A 13,090-nucleotide genomic window follows, 5' to 3' on the forward strand; every position below is an offset into this window, starting at 1 on the left:
ACTACAAGAAAGCACAGAGCCCCTGGGGGCTCAGTCCTTAAGCCTCTGCCTTCAGCTGAGGTCATGATCCCAAGGTCCTGGGATCTGAGCCCAGAGCCCTGCATCAGGCTCCCTGCTCAGTGGGAAGCCGGATTCTCCCTCTCCCACTCCCCCACCCGTGTTCCCTTTCTTGCTGTCTCTGTCACATAAATAAATAAAATCTTAAAAAAAAAAAAAAGAACAAATTACAAACCCAAATAAGACCAGGGGGGGGAAGAAAAGAAAAGGAAAAAAAAAAAAGAATAAAGATCAGAGCAGAAATCTCTGAAGCAGAAAAGAGAAAAACAATAGAGACCATCAATGAAACCAAACACTAGTTCACTAAAACCAGTAAAACTGATCCACTTCTAGTCAGACCGATCAGTAGAAAAGGGTAAGAGACAAATTACTAATATTCAGGAAAGACAGAGGTGAAATGGATACAAATTTACAGATAATAAAAGAATGGAAAAGACTATTATAAACAAATTTTGCAGTAAATTTGACAACTTAAATTCCTTGAAAAATGTAAACTACCAAAACTTCTTCCAAAAAGTAGGTAACTTGAATAGCCCTGTATCTATTAAAGAAATCAAATGTGTAGTTAAAAACCTTTCCACAGAGGCGCCTGGGTGGCTCAGTGGGTTAAGTCTCTGCCTTTGGCTCCGGTCATGATCCCAGGGTCCTGGGATCGAGTCCCACAGCATCATGGCATCATCGGGCTCTCTGCTCAGCAGGGAGCCTGCTTCCCCCCCTCTCTTTGCCTGCTGCTCTACTTGTGCTCTCTGTCAAATAAATAAATAAAATCTTTAAAAGAAAAAACAACAAAACAACAACAACAACAAAAAACTTTCCACAAAGAAAACCAAAGCCCTAAGTGGCTTCACCAGTGAATTCTGCCAAACATTTGAGGAAAAACACACCAATTTTGATACAAACTGGTCCAAAAAACAGGACAACACTTCCCAATTTGTTCTATGAGGCCAGCCATTACCCTGATGCCAAAATCAGACAAAGACATTACAAGAAAAGAAAAGATCTGATCAATAGCTCTCACAAACATAAATGGAAAAAAGAAATTTAGCAAACGGACTACTGAAATATATGCAAAGAATAATACATCATGGTCAAGCAGAGTTTATCATAGAAAACAAGACTGGTTTAACACCTGAAATCAATCCATGTCAATCACCATATTAACAAACTAAAAAAGAAAAACCTTAATATGGGTATTAAGGAGGGCACATATTATGATGAGCACTGGGTGTTATACACAACTAATGAATCATTGAACATTACATCAGAAACTAATGACGTACTATATGCTGGCTAACAGAACATAATAAAAAGAAAAGAAAAACTGTAACATGTGATCATTCCAATAGAAGCAAAAAAACAAAAAAGCTTTGACAAAATTCCATATCCAATTCCTGATAAACTCTCAGCAAAGTAGGGATACAGGGGAACTTCTTCAACCTTTTGTTACAAAGGATATCTTTGCAAAACACGTAACTAACATCATACCAACTGGTCAAAGTCCTAATGCTTTTCTAAGACGGAGAATAAACAAGGGTGTCTACTCTCACCATTTCTAGTCCACATTTTACTGGAGGTTTTTGCCAGTGCAATAAGGCAAGTAAAAAGTAAAGGCATCCAGATTGATAAGGAAGTAGCTAAAATTATCTGTATTTACAGATGAAATGATTGTGTATATAGAAGAGCCTAAGAAATTTACACAAAAGATCCTAGAAATAATATGTGAGTTTAGCAAGGTTGCAGTCTATACAAATCAACTGCATTTCCTATATATTAGCAACAAATAATCACAACTTGAAATTAAATATGAAATACTTAAGGATAAATCTGACAAAAGGTGTGCAAGACCTGTACACTAAAAACCATAAAACATTACTAAAAGAAATTAAAGAAAAATGACATAAATGGAGATACACCTTGTTCATGGGTAGGAAGATTCAAATTTATCTAGATGCCAGTTCTCCAAAACTGATCTATAAATTCCCAGGGATCCCAATCAAAACCCTAAGACATTTTTGTTAGAAATTGATGAACTGATTCTAAGCTACACAGGGAAATTCAAAGGACCTACAACAACCAAAACAACTCTGATATCAAGAATAAAGTTGAAGGATTAACACCACCTGATTTTAAGACTTTATAAGGAAAGTTATGGTAATCAAGGCAGTATGGTATTTGTATAAAGATACACAAACAGCTCAATAGAACAGAGTCCAGAGATAGATCCATACATATATGCACAAAATACATACATGCACAACTGATTTTTGACAAAGGCGTTAAGGCAACTCAAAGAGAAAGAGGACAGTCTTTTCAACAAATGGTGCTGAACAATTCCTTATCTGTATGCAAAAAAAATGAACTTTGATCCATACGTGTATCATATACAAAAATTGACTCAAACTTTAACACGGATCTAAATATAAAATATAAAGCTGTAAAACTAGAAAAAAACACAGGAGAAAACTTTTATGACCTTCAGTTAAGCAAAGAAACTTTAGCCAGCACTAAAAGCAAAGTCCATAAACAAAAATTCAATAAACTAGACTTCACCAAAACTAAATAGTGTTCTCTGAAAGATACTATTAAGATAATAAAAAGACAAGCCACAGACTGGGATTTGCAAATCACATGTCCAATAAAGGACTTGTTTCTAGAATATAAAAAACTCAAAATTCACTTTAAAAACCCCAATTTTTAAAAAATGCACATAAAATTTGAACAGGCATTTCACCAAAGATAGATTATGGCAAAGAAGCACCTGCCAAAGATGCTTAATACATTAGAGACATTCAAATTAAAACCACAAGGAGATACCCACTAGAACAGCTAAAATCAAAAAAAGACTGACCTTACCAAGTGTTAGTGAGGATACAGAGCAACTGGCATTCTCATACACTGCTAGTGGGAATGCAAAATGATACAACTGTTTCGGTATTTTCTTAAAAGTTCATACACTTGCTGTTGTGATCAAGCCCTTCTACTCCTAGGTATTCATCCAAGAAAATTAAAGCATTAGTCCACACAACAACTTGTATGTGAATGTTCACTATGACTCTACTAACAATCCCAAACTGATATTCATCAACACGTCAACTGGGGTCACCTGGGAGGTTCAGTGGGTTAAGGCTCTCCCTTTGGCTCAGGTCATAATCTCAGGGTCCTGGGATCTAGTCCTGAATCAGGCTCTTTGCTCAGCAAGGAGCCTGCTTTCCCCACTCTCTCTGCCTGCCTCCCTGCCTACTTGTGATCTCTGTCTGTCAAATAAATAAATAAAGTCTTTAAAAGAAACCAAACATGTCAACTGATAAACTGTGGTATGTCCATACAATGGCATACTACTCAGCCATAAAAAGCAATAAGCTACCGATACAAATGAATCTCCTAATACTTTTGCTGGTGCAAAAGAAACCGGTATAAAAAAGGGCACATGCTATCTGATTTTATTTAAGTAAGATTCTATGAAATATAAACTAATCTACAAGGAAAGAAAGCAGACCTCTGGTTGTTAGAGATGGGAACAAGTGGAGGGAATCATCACAGGCCACGGGACGGAAATTACAGGGTGACCAAATTATTTATTATTGATTGTAGTGACTTCACAGAGATGTATATGTGTGTGTCAAGCCTTATTAAAGTATACGCTTCAAGTGGAGTTTATTGTGTTGTTAATTATATCTATATAAACAAAGCTGTTGATTTAATAATGGTGCATAATGAATGATTTGATTTGGGTAATGGTGATGAAAAAGCAACTACAGATAACAAAGACTCCCAGATTTTCTCAAGAAAATAAATAAAAATAAGCATAAACTGGGGTGCCTGGGTGGCTCAGTCGGTTAAGCATCCAACTCTTGGTTTGAGCTCAGGTCATGATCTCAGGGTGTGGGAACAAGGGGAGTCTGCAGGAGAACTCTCTCTCTCCCTCAACCTTCTGCCCCTTCCCTGCCCACACGCTCTCTAAAATAAATAAACAAATTAATCTTATTTTCAAAATAGTGTAGGGGTGCCTAGGTGCCTCAGTTGGCTAAGCAATTGCCTTCGGCTCAGGTCATGGTCCCAGAGACCCGGAATCGAGCCCCACGCTGGGCTCCCTCCTCAGTGGGGAGTCTGCTTCTCCCTCTGCCTCTGCCCCTCCCCCTGCTCCTTCTTGCTCTCTCTCTCAAATAAATAAAATCTTTTTTTAAGAAAATAGTATGAACTCTTCCATCATCAGGCAAACTTCTTGAGGAAGTAACTCGTAACGTTTGCTCACTGATGAGATTACCATTTGGGCTTACTCTGAAAATTATACACCAAATGGCCAAATTTTCCAAAACACAATTCCACTTGTTTATTTCTACTCCATATGAAAGGGACTAGGTTTGCAATCACCCAACTTAAGAACTGCTCATCTGTTCAACATCTAATTACTGATTACTTACTTTTAGTAAGGCTCTGCAAAAGAACCTAAAAAGTCAGTGTGATCAATCTTAAATTTCTCTCTGCCAGTCCACAGCCCTCCACCTCCCTGCCAGCCTGCAGTAACGATGGCCGCCTGGTGGCCAGGGCAGGGAACTCTCGCACTCAGCACAGCCCCGGCATTTCTTTCTTCGATTTTATTCATTTGTTCTTTCATTTCATATTCATCCGTGTCCCTCCAAACTATCACCGACCAGTTATGACCTCCACCCCTGTTCACCAACATTCCCACCATAGCTGACTCTATAGCTCCTTCCTCTTCCCATGCCCTTTGTCTAGGTTCCCTAAAATAGTCTTCCTCTTTTATTACACTAAAGCCCTGCACCAACGGCCCGAGGCAGTGCGCTGGTGAAACGCCACATGTTACAATGGGGTAATATGCAGGCGAGCGCTTAGCAAGGGCCTGACATGCCCTGGGCACTCAATAACCCGGGCAATCACCACTGCCAGTCCTGGGAAGTACCCGCCTCCTTCCAGAAAGTCCGCAGGGGGCTCCTGCTCTCCAGTTTAGTCTGCCCCAGCAGTCAAGTCTTCAAGTTATTCGATACCCTACCTGGGGTTCAGCAACCATTGTTTTCTCCCGTTTTCCATTCAACTGTACCAGAGGCATTTTTGTGGGCTAGCATCAGTGTCTAAACATGTTTTGAAGAGAAAGAGTAGGTGTGCAGTTGCCCACCACTCGACTGCCCACAAATCAAGGCTCACGCAGTCTTCCTGAACAACAATGTCCACACACGAGCACTCACCAAGTCGTCCTAAGAAAGACCCCCAAAGCTTTTGGATACTATTTCGTGATAAGGGTAAAAAGACTACCCAAGGATAGAAGCTGGAGGCCAGCAACTATCAGAATCCTCTTATTTCTGGGGCGCCTGGGTGGCTCCGTGGGTTAAGCCTCTGCCTTCGGCTCAGGTCACGATCCCAGGGTCCTGGGATCGAGCCCCACTTCGGGCTCTCTGCTCAGCGGGGCGCCTGCTTCTTCTCTCTCTCTGCCTACTTGATATCTCTGTCTGTCAAATAAATAAATAATTAAAAATCTTAAAGAAAAAAGAAGAAGAAACTTCTTATTTCAGGAATTAAAAGGAAAGTGTCTTACATAGAGTTTTCTAGTTTTCAAAGTGCTTTCACATCTTTTAAACAGCTTCTGAGGAAGACGACGAACAGGAAGTAGATGCTCCGCTCCGTGTGGCAATTCAGAAAATGGAAGAGGAGGAAATGGTGCTGCGTGCGGTTTCGGTCCAGGAGCCCTCTCCTAGCAACACGACTGCTCTAGTAGTTTTTAAAGTGGTCCTCCCACACATGGCCTCCTTTGAGTTTTATAACGATTAAGTCATTAGCTCAAGGTCACTCAGCTACTAAGTGGCAGCAGCCAGGATTCTAACAAAGCAGGTCTTTTCACTCCAGGAAAGTAGCCACACACAGCTTTGGGACCAGTGGGTTACAGAATCGCAAAATGTAAGTGGTGGAGAGGGCCAGAGACAATGCGGTCCAACCCGACTGTGCTTATAAGGGAACGGGGGAACAGATCTGCTCCAGGACACAGGATAAAAAGCAGACCCAACAGTTCCCCACTCTGTCAACCACATCTCTTGGTACCTGCAGCCTCTACACGCTTCTCAAGGATAAGAAATCCTACCCAGAAAAAGGCCTAAACATCCTAAGATTAGGCTATAACTGGGCTTCTAGAAGATCCCTGTTACTACAAAAATGTTTCCGGCCTTTACCTTCTACGCAGTGTGCCTTCCCTCCCCCAGGCATGATACTCCCGCTAGCAACCAAACCTAAACAAGAGCAAGGCCAGAATGCAGATGGGTTTGTGCCCACAACTACAGCAGTGACAGTCATTTTGTGCTTATTACCCCGCTGATCTGTGCCTAGGGCTCGTGTGGGCAAAAACTGCTTCTACTCCCATGTTCCTTTTTATACTGTGGAAATTTCCACAAAAATGAACCACCAGCAAAATAGAGAAGAGGGCAAGTAGCTTCAGAGATGGGCAGATCTTACTGTATTCACCACTCCTGGTTGAAAGCTGAAGCTCTTAGCCTCCAGCTAAGCCCCATCCAGGGCATGAAGTGGTCTCTCCCCATCACAGGGGAGCCAAACAGAAATCGAGGACAAACTCAGTCTCCGCCTGGCTTAGTGGCCCAAGCACACAGGTCAACAGCCCAGGATGGCTTTCCCATACAGAAAAGGCCATGACTGATTTCCTGGGCGTTGCCAATATATATATATATACATTTATATATGTGTATATTTTGTTTTCAGGTAAGCAGACAAACTTAACTGGTCCGTGAACACCTATTACAGGCAGATCTCAAAAAGAGGCTAAAAAGGAGGTATGCATGGCCCTGACCTCCCAAAACATTTAGTCCCACTGGAGAGAGTGGTCACAGGGCTACTGTGCTGTCAGACCAGGGTCCCACTATTTATACAAGTCCCCCAGTCCTGCAGGAGGCTCTGGAAATGACAGTAATGGACATCTGACTCCCGACTGCTGGGCTTTTCTAACTACAGAAGGATGACCCGAGGAATGATGGTGACAAGAGAGCATACAGAGCGCAGCCCTGCCTTTTTCCATTTTGGCATCTGAAGAAAGTGAGCCTACAAACAACCTGTTTAGAGTAGTGGGTTCTGCAGTTTCTGATGCCTGCAAGGATCCCCATCCTGTGACCACACAGGTCCACAACTATTAAGTTGAAAAAAATGACCTTGAATTCCCCTGACCCCTACTCTTTATATCCTGAGGGCTACCACGGAGAAGCCATTCTGAAACTCACATGAGCAGCTGTTCAGGGAAGGGAGCAAAAGAGGAATGTCTCAGTCTCCAGGGGAATCCGAGAGCCCTCTGCCCCACCATCAGCCTGGCCCTAAGAGGGGAGGATCAAGAGGATTCAAGAACCACAATTAAATACCCACCTTTACTTCTACCCTAACCAAGCTAGGCAGAACCAAAACCAAGACTAAACTCACAACACACATGGACTCTTTCTTATCTCCATCCTCACAATTTAGAGAATAGTTGAGAATTTTGACTACAATTGCATGTGCCTTGACATACCTCAAAGCTGGCTTTCTGAAAAAGAAAAAAAGTTCTCCAAACAGTTTTCCATTCTCTAATCAACAATTAAATCAGTGCGTGGACAAATCATTCTGGAAAGCCCCGTTTAGCCATCTACGGTCTAATTAGATCATTCGATCAGCTGCTGGGCAGCACCCTGAAGTGGTCCTGCACATCGGGCCGCCCGGGCTGATGTCAGTATCACCCCTGCCTTAAACACAAAGCCCGGCAGTGTTTACATTGAAAGGTGTGGTTTCCCATGTGTGGTTCTAATTATAGAATCGCACTTGATCTACGAGGTAGAAATCAGCTTTACCCAAGCCTCTCTTTCGCCTACAGAAAAGCACTTAACATTTACGCAGCACCAACTCCGCCGAACTGGAAGTAGAGAGACGGCAGCTAGCGGCAAGGAGACAGAGTACAAACAGAGGTTCCATACACTGATGCAACCCCCAGCGCAGTCTCGTGTTCTAAAGGTGCAGGGAACGGTTTCCCAGCTAGAACCTGCCCACGTGGTGTTCGAGGTGCTAACTGACCCTCCTTTTTAATTCTTAAGACACTTAGCATTCCCAGTCTCTCCGCCACCGTGACTGAAACCCCAGGGATCGAAGAAGACCCTGAGAACGGCCCCCCCAGGACAGACGGTCCAATCCCGGAAAATGACACCCCCAAGAACGCTGCATGCACAGCACGGGCTTGCCGAGGGCGCCCGCAGCTCGGCCTGGCCTTTCACTCCTGCTCTGGGGTCCCAGTACCAGTGTCCCTCAGTCACCTTCTGCCTAAGCTGTCACCACCCACCCCCCTGCCTGGCCCCAGGTAGTTGAGGGAAGATATGTGTCTCCGTGCAGTGTTCCTACACTTAAAGGTCATTATTTGTTTTTTATTTCACTTTTGTCTTAACCCTGTTATTTACAAGTTTGGCGTAAAAGCGCCTGCCTGAATTTGAGTGATAGTCTTTGTTTCTGTTTCTCTCAGACACAGTCGCACACTCACAGCCTCCCCTTCCCCCTAGCAGACAAGTGGAAATTTCCACTGAAGCGCTCAGTGGCTCACGGTGGGTGGGGGGTGGAGGAGGGGGATGGGAGGGATTTGACGCCATGAAGCATCTTCCAGCATCTTCCAGCCTTTCGGAGGGGAGGAAACAGATCCGTCTGAATGCCAGTTTCCAGACCGTATCAGTTAAACCTTGCTGGCTTCAGACTTCACTGAGACAGTGAATTCTTCACCTTAAAACCAAGGAACTGTCTGCATGGAAAAGCCCTATTTCTTTTTATATCTATTGGATCTCATACATTTTTAAAACCACTAAACCTAGTGGAGAACTCTTACAAATCTCGAGACGCTGCCACTAAAAAGGAACCCTTCCAAGGCCACAGCAGCTCTGCCTTGAAACCCAGCTGTGGAGCACCTTCGCACACAGGAACGGGGTCAGGAGGCTGGCCTGGGCCTACTGCTGGCAGGAAAGCACGAGAACATGGAAACGTCAGCTAACAGGAAAACTACAGAGAAGCCTCAATCCCCTCTAGAGTGGGTGCCAGAAGCTCTCTTGGAGTAAAGCTGCAGACACGTTTGGGGAGCGAGTCAGTAAAATTCCATGATTCACCACAGAGCCGGTTATTTTTACTGTTCTGCTTACCCGTAAATAGAAGGGCATCTTCTATGTAGGCCAGCAGATCTTATAAGCACCTATTCACGTTCCAAAACAGACGAGAATGGAGAAAGGGACAAAACAGGCAAGAAAAACCTCCTTCAGCACATAAGAGTTCCTTTACACACGCCTTCTGCACTAAGTTCCATCTCCACGCAGTACAATGGGACCTGCTAGGAACGGCCAAAGCCCGTCGGGGGCATCCTTTTCCAAACAAGCACAAGCCCAGCACGGAACTATGGACCACAGTGTGTACTACGGCTTTCTCTGTACCAGAAAGCCCGCTGAGTCTCAGCCCAGCCCCATCTAGTGGAGAGAGAGCCTTACGCTAGTCCGGGCAGCCCCGAAGTCTGACACCGGAGTGCTTCGGCAGCCCGCGCCTCACACCATGACTCAGAAAATGCCTGTCCCTCTTTAGCCAGCCCACCACTGCTCCCCTCTGCACGTGTCACATCGTCACCTTTCAGACTCTGAGGTCTACAGTAAGCATCTTCCACGCCAACCCTCCCTTGCTCCGAGTTGATAAAGGTGAGCATCTGAAGGTACCAAGTAGGGAAAACCAACGGGTCCCCAGGAGACCAAAGCAAATCCAGAGCTGAGAATGAATCTCAGAACGTGTAAGACCCACCCCCCCACTGGCCTCCCCGCAACCTGCATCAGGCTCCAATCATTTCCAGATACTGCCTAGAGACAACAGGTGTTTTAGTAAGGCCAAATCCTCCATCTAAACCTCCCAACCACCCCAACGTGCCCAAAGAGCAAAGGGGACATCTGGTTAACTCCTTCCTGGTCTAATTCACATCACCTGGGGCACAACTTAACTAATATGTGGAACACCACACGCGTACTTGATTTTTTGGCATATGCTGGTCAGAGACCTGATACAGCAATAAACACCTCCTCCCCTGGGGAGACCCCCCCCACATAACCCTGAGGCAGCAGTATCTCTCCCACCTATGCACTTTTCTACCCACCCGGGCAAGGATGGACAACAACAGAGGCAAACCCCCAACAACACGGGAAGTAACCGTGGCAGAGACGGGCTGTCAGCCAGGCCGGGTGGTCACTGCTGTGCCAGGCCCCTGCCCGGGTATCTCTTTGGCCAGTGCCTAGGTCAGCAATGTGCAAGCACGTCCCTGACTCAACGGAAAACCACTTGTGACCAGGAACCACACTGGATCACAAGAACCATCCAGAGACCTAGGAATACCACCAGGATAGACATTTCCTCCCATAAAATGTAAGAACAACAAACACATAATACCAACAGTACCACGGGTGATGTGCATTCTTGGAGGACATCTAGGCTCACTCGTTAGCTAAAAAAACTGGCTCTCAAATACCAACCCCAGGACTCAAACCAGTGCCTCACCAAAATTATAGATATATGCCATGTCTCCAGGGATGTTCCAAGAGTTAAAAACTTTCGAATGCTAAGTTTACAACAAATAAGTCCGCTGTTTCTTCTTAATCACTTCGAAAAATTGAGCCTTTCCAGCACCCAGCACAGAATCCTGGCATATAATCCACTTAATACATGTTTGTGACCCCTGATGTGGCTGTGTGCAAGGGACACACAGACCTTACCAAATGCACGAAAAGCCTGGTACAAACATCACTGCGGGGAGTGACCCGAGGGGAAGGCTGGTTGAAGTCAGGAGAAGATCCGACTACCCTTAAGCTCCACACTACAGACATCTGACACACCACTCAAGTTCAAATCTTTACCCCCTGGTAACTCCAAAATACATTAGCCTCTCATCTCTCATCTCCTCTTTAATCAAAAGTCACTGTGAAGAATAGTAATGAGTGTTATAAAAATAAAAGGTAACAGTCAAAGTTGATAAATGAAGGCAACTTACTGAAGGGCTTCTCACCATTATTACACTCGCATACGTTGCGCATCTCCAGAAGGGATCAGACTCTCCAAAGGATCCCATACCTAATTGCTTACGCTCGTTCTCTCTCTCTCTCTCGCACACGCACACACCCCATTTTTTGGTAGAGTGTATCTGTCTAACTAGTATTTCAGAGACCACACTTTGGAAAATGCTACCTTAAACAAATAGATACCAGACATTGATTAATACCAGAAAACCAAGCTTACATCATGAACCTCCCCAACTAGGAGGGAGGTCCCGGGTCTATATACAATACACATATATATTACCCTTTATGAATGTTACTCCTCCTTAGCTGAGGAGTCTGAGAGTAAAAGGGCCAGAGATAAAATCGTTAAATGTGAATGAACAAAGTGACAGCAAGAGTCCTTGGTGGGGCACATGCCCCTTGTTGGGAATCCGGAACGTGGGGCTCAGTGTTTCTGCAGTTCGGCCTTAGTTCCGGGGGCGGGGGGGTTCTTCCAGGATCTGAATTTATTCCATCCACTAAAGAAAAACAGCACCGCCCAATCCAGCACTGCACACAGAGGCCTGACAACTAATGAGTCAACACAGCAGTTCTCAAAGTGGGGTCCTCAGACAGCAGCAGCAGCACTAAGCACCTTAGTGCAAGAAGTGCAAATTCTGGAATGCTGGTCACACCAACCCTCAACAAATTCTCCTTGGAAAAGGGGCAGAAGAAAGCACTCCTAGTGCACATCCCTGAAAGCACATGAATGAGGGAAGGGGCTTATCCTCGGTGTTCAGTGCTTTCTAACCAAGAACCTGGCTAATAATCCTTAGCTAAATTTTACATGCTCCTCTCTGAACAAAAAGGAAAAAGGATTCATGGCTTTGCTGTTAAAATGAAACCCTTTTGTGGTTAAGTTAAAAAAAAAAAAACAAAAAAAAAAAACGTTACACACGCCGTCTCCATCCTCTCTCTACCAGTCCTGGAAGAGGAACGGCCACTGTGCATTTCAAGTTGCCTAGCAACGGCGCAGGCGCTCTCTTCAGAGGTGTTCTCCAGAAGCTGAACGCTAGCACAGAACAAGGTGAAGCAATCAGAAGAGGAGGTCTGCAGTAGGTGCCGCACGTTGGCAGAGGCTTCACCGCAGCGGGAGGCGGGACGGCACGCAGGCCTCTCCCGTGGCCGGCACTGGCACAGACCCCCAGCTCTGCGGGGACAGCAGTGGCACCAGCCCTACAGCACATGGAGCAATGATCTCATTTGATCCCCACGACAACAAGGATGGGAGATTGGCCACCTGAGTTCAGTATCCAAGGGAACGGGAATCAGAGAAGCTGAAGACTTGGTGAAGGCCACCCAGCGGGCAAGCACCAGTGCGAGTATAGAGTCTTCAGCTCCTGGACTTTCCCACCACTAAACACGGATTTCCATCTTCTCTATCAGTACTTCTGGGAAACTCAACAGTATCAGAAGATTTCTCCTCCGAACCAGAAATTATGTGTGTAAAAATAACATCATGAGGAGTCAGAGAAGCTTCAGATCAACTCAACAAGCAAACTGGTATCAAAGAATGTCTACCAGGACCGTTACTGCTAGAGTCAAATCTTCGACATGTTTGAGGAAGGTGCTATACACTTGTAGGAAAAAAAAATTTCGAAACAGAGAATTGTGATTATTGTTCGGCATACATAAAACCATTTCTCTACTGCAGGTCAGGTGCTGACTAAACGCATTACTCCCAGTACCTCGTGCGTGTCCCCTGCAACCCGCATTATTGACAAAGGATGCACCGAGTGTGTGGACAGCACATGTCGCTGAGGCACTGTAAAGGCAAAGCTGAAGAAATGTCAGGAGGAAACAGTGCATAGGTTGACAAGAAAAAAGTTTCCCGCCATCAAAAGCTTATACACCTGTTGCTCCTCGCATGACCTGTTTCTGTACTCTGGTTATGGTTTATTATGGACCAGTTATCCTGGCACCCATTTAAATCACAACGCCACTAGAGTACGAACCCACAGGCC

The 13,090-nt window shown here is 44.8% G+C and overlaps 1 protein-coding gene across 1 annotated transcript in view; it reads right to left on the reverse strand.

Moving 5' to 3' along the window:
• The window catches only part of MRPS6 (mitochondrial ribosomal protein S6), a 66,009-nt gene that overhangs the window by 2,422 nt on the left and 50,497 nt on the right, over positions 1-13,090 (reverse strand). The window lies entirely within an intron of this gene.

This window comes from Neovison vison, chromosome 6, assembly GCF_020171115.1.
Source record: "Neovison vison isolate M4711 chromosome 6, ASM_NN_V1, whole genome shotgun sequence".
NCBI classification, from domain to species: Eukaryota; Metazoa; Chordata; class Mammalia; order Carnivora; family Mustelidae; genus Neogale; species Neogale vison.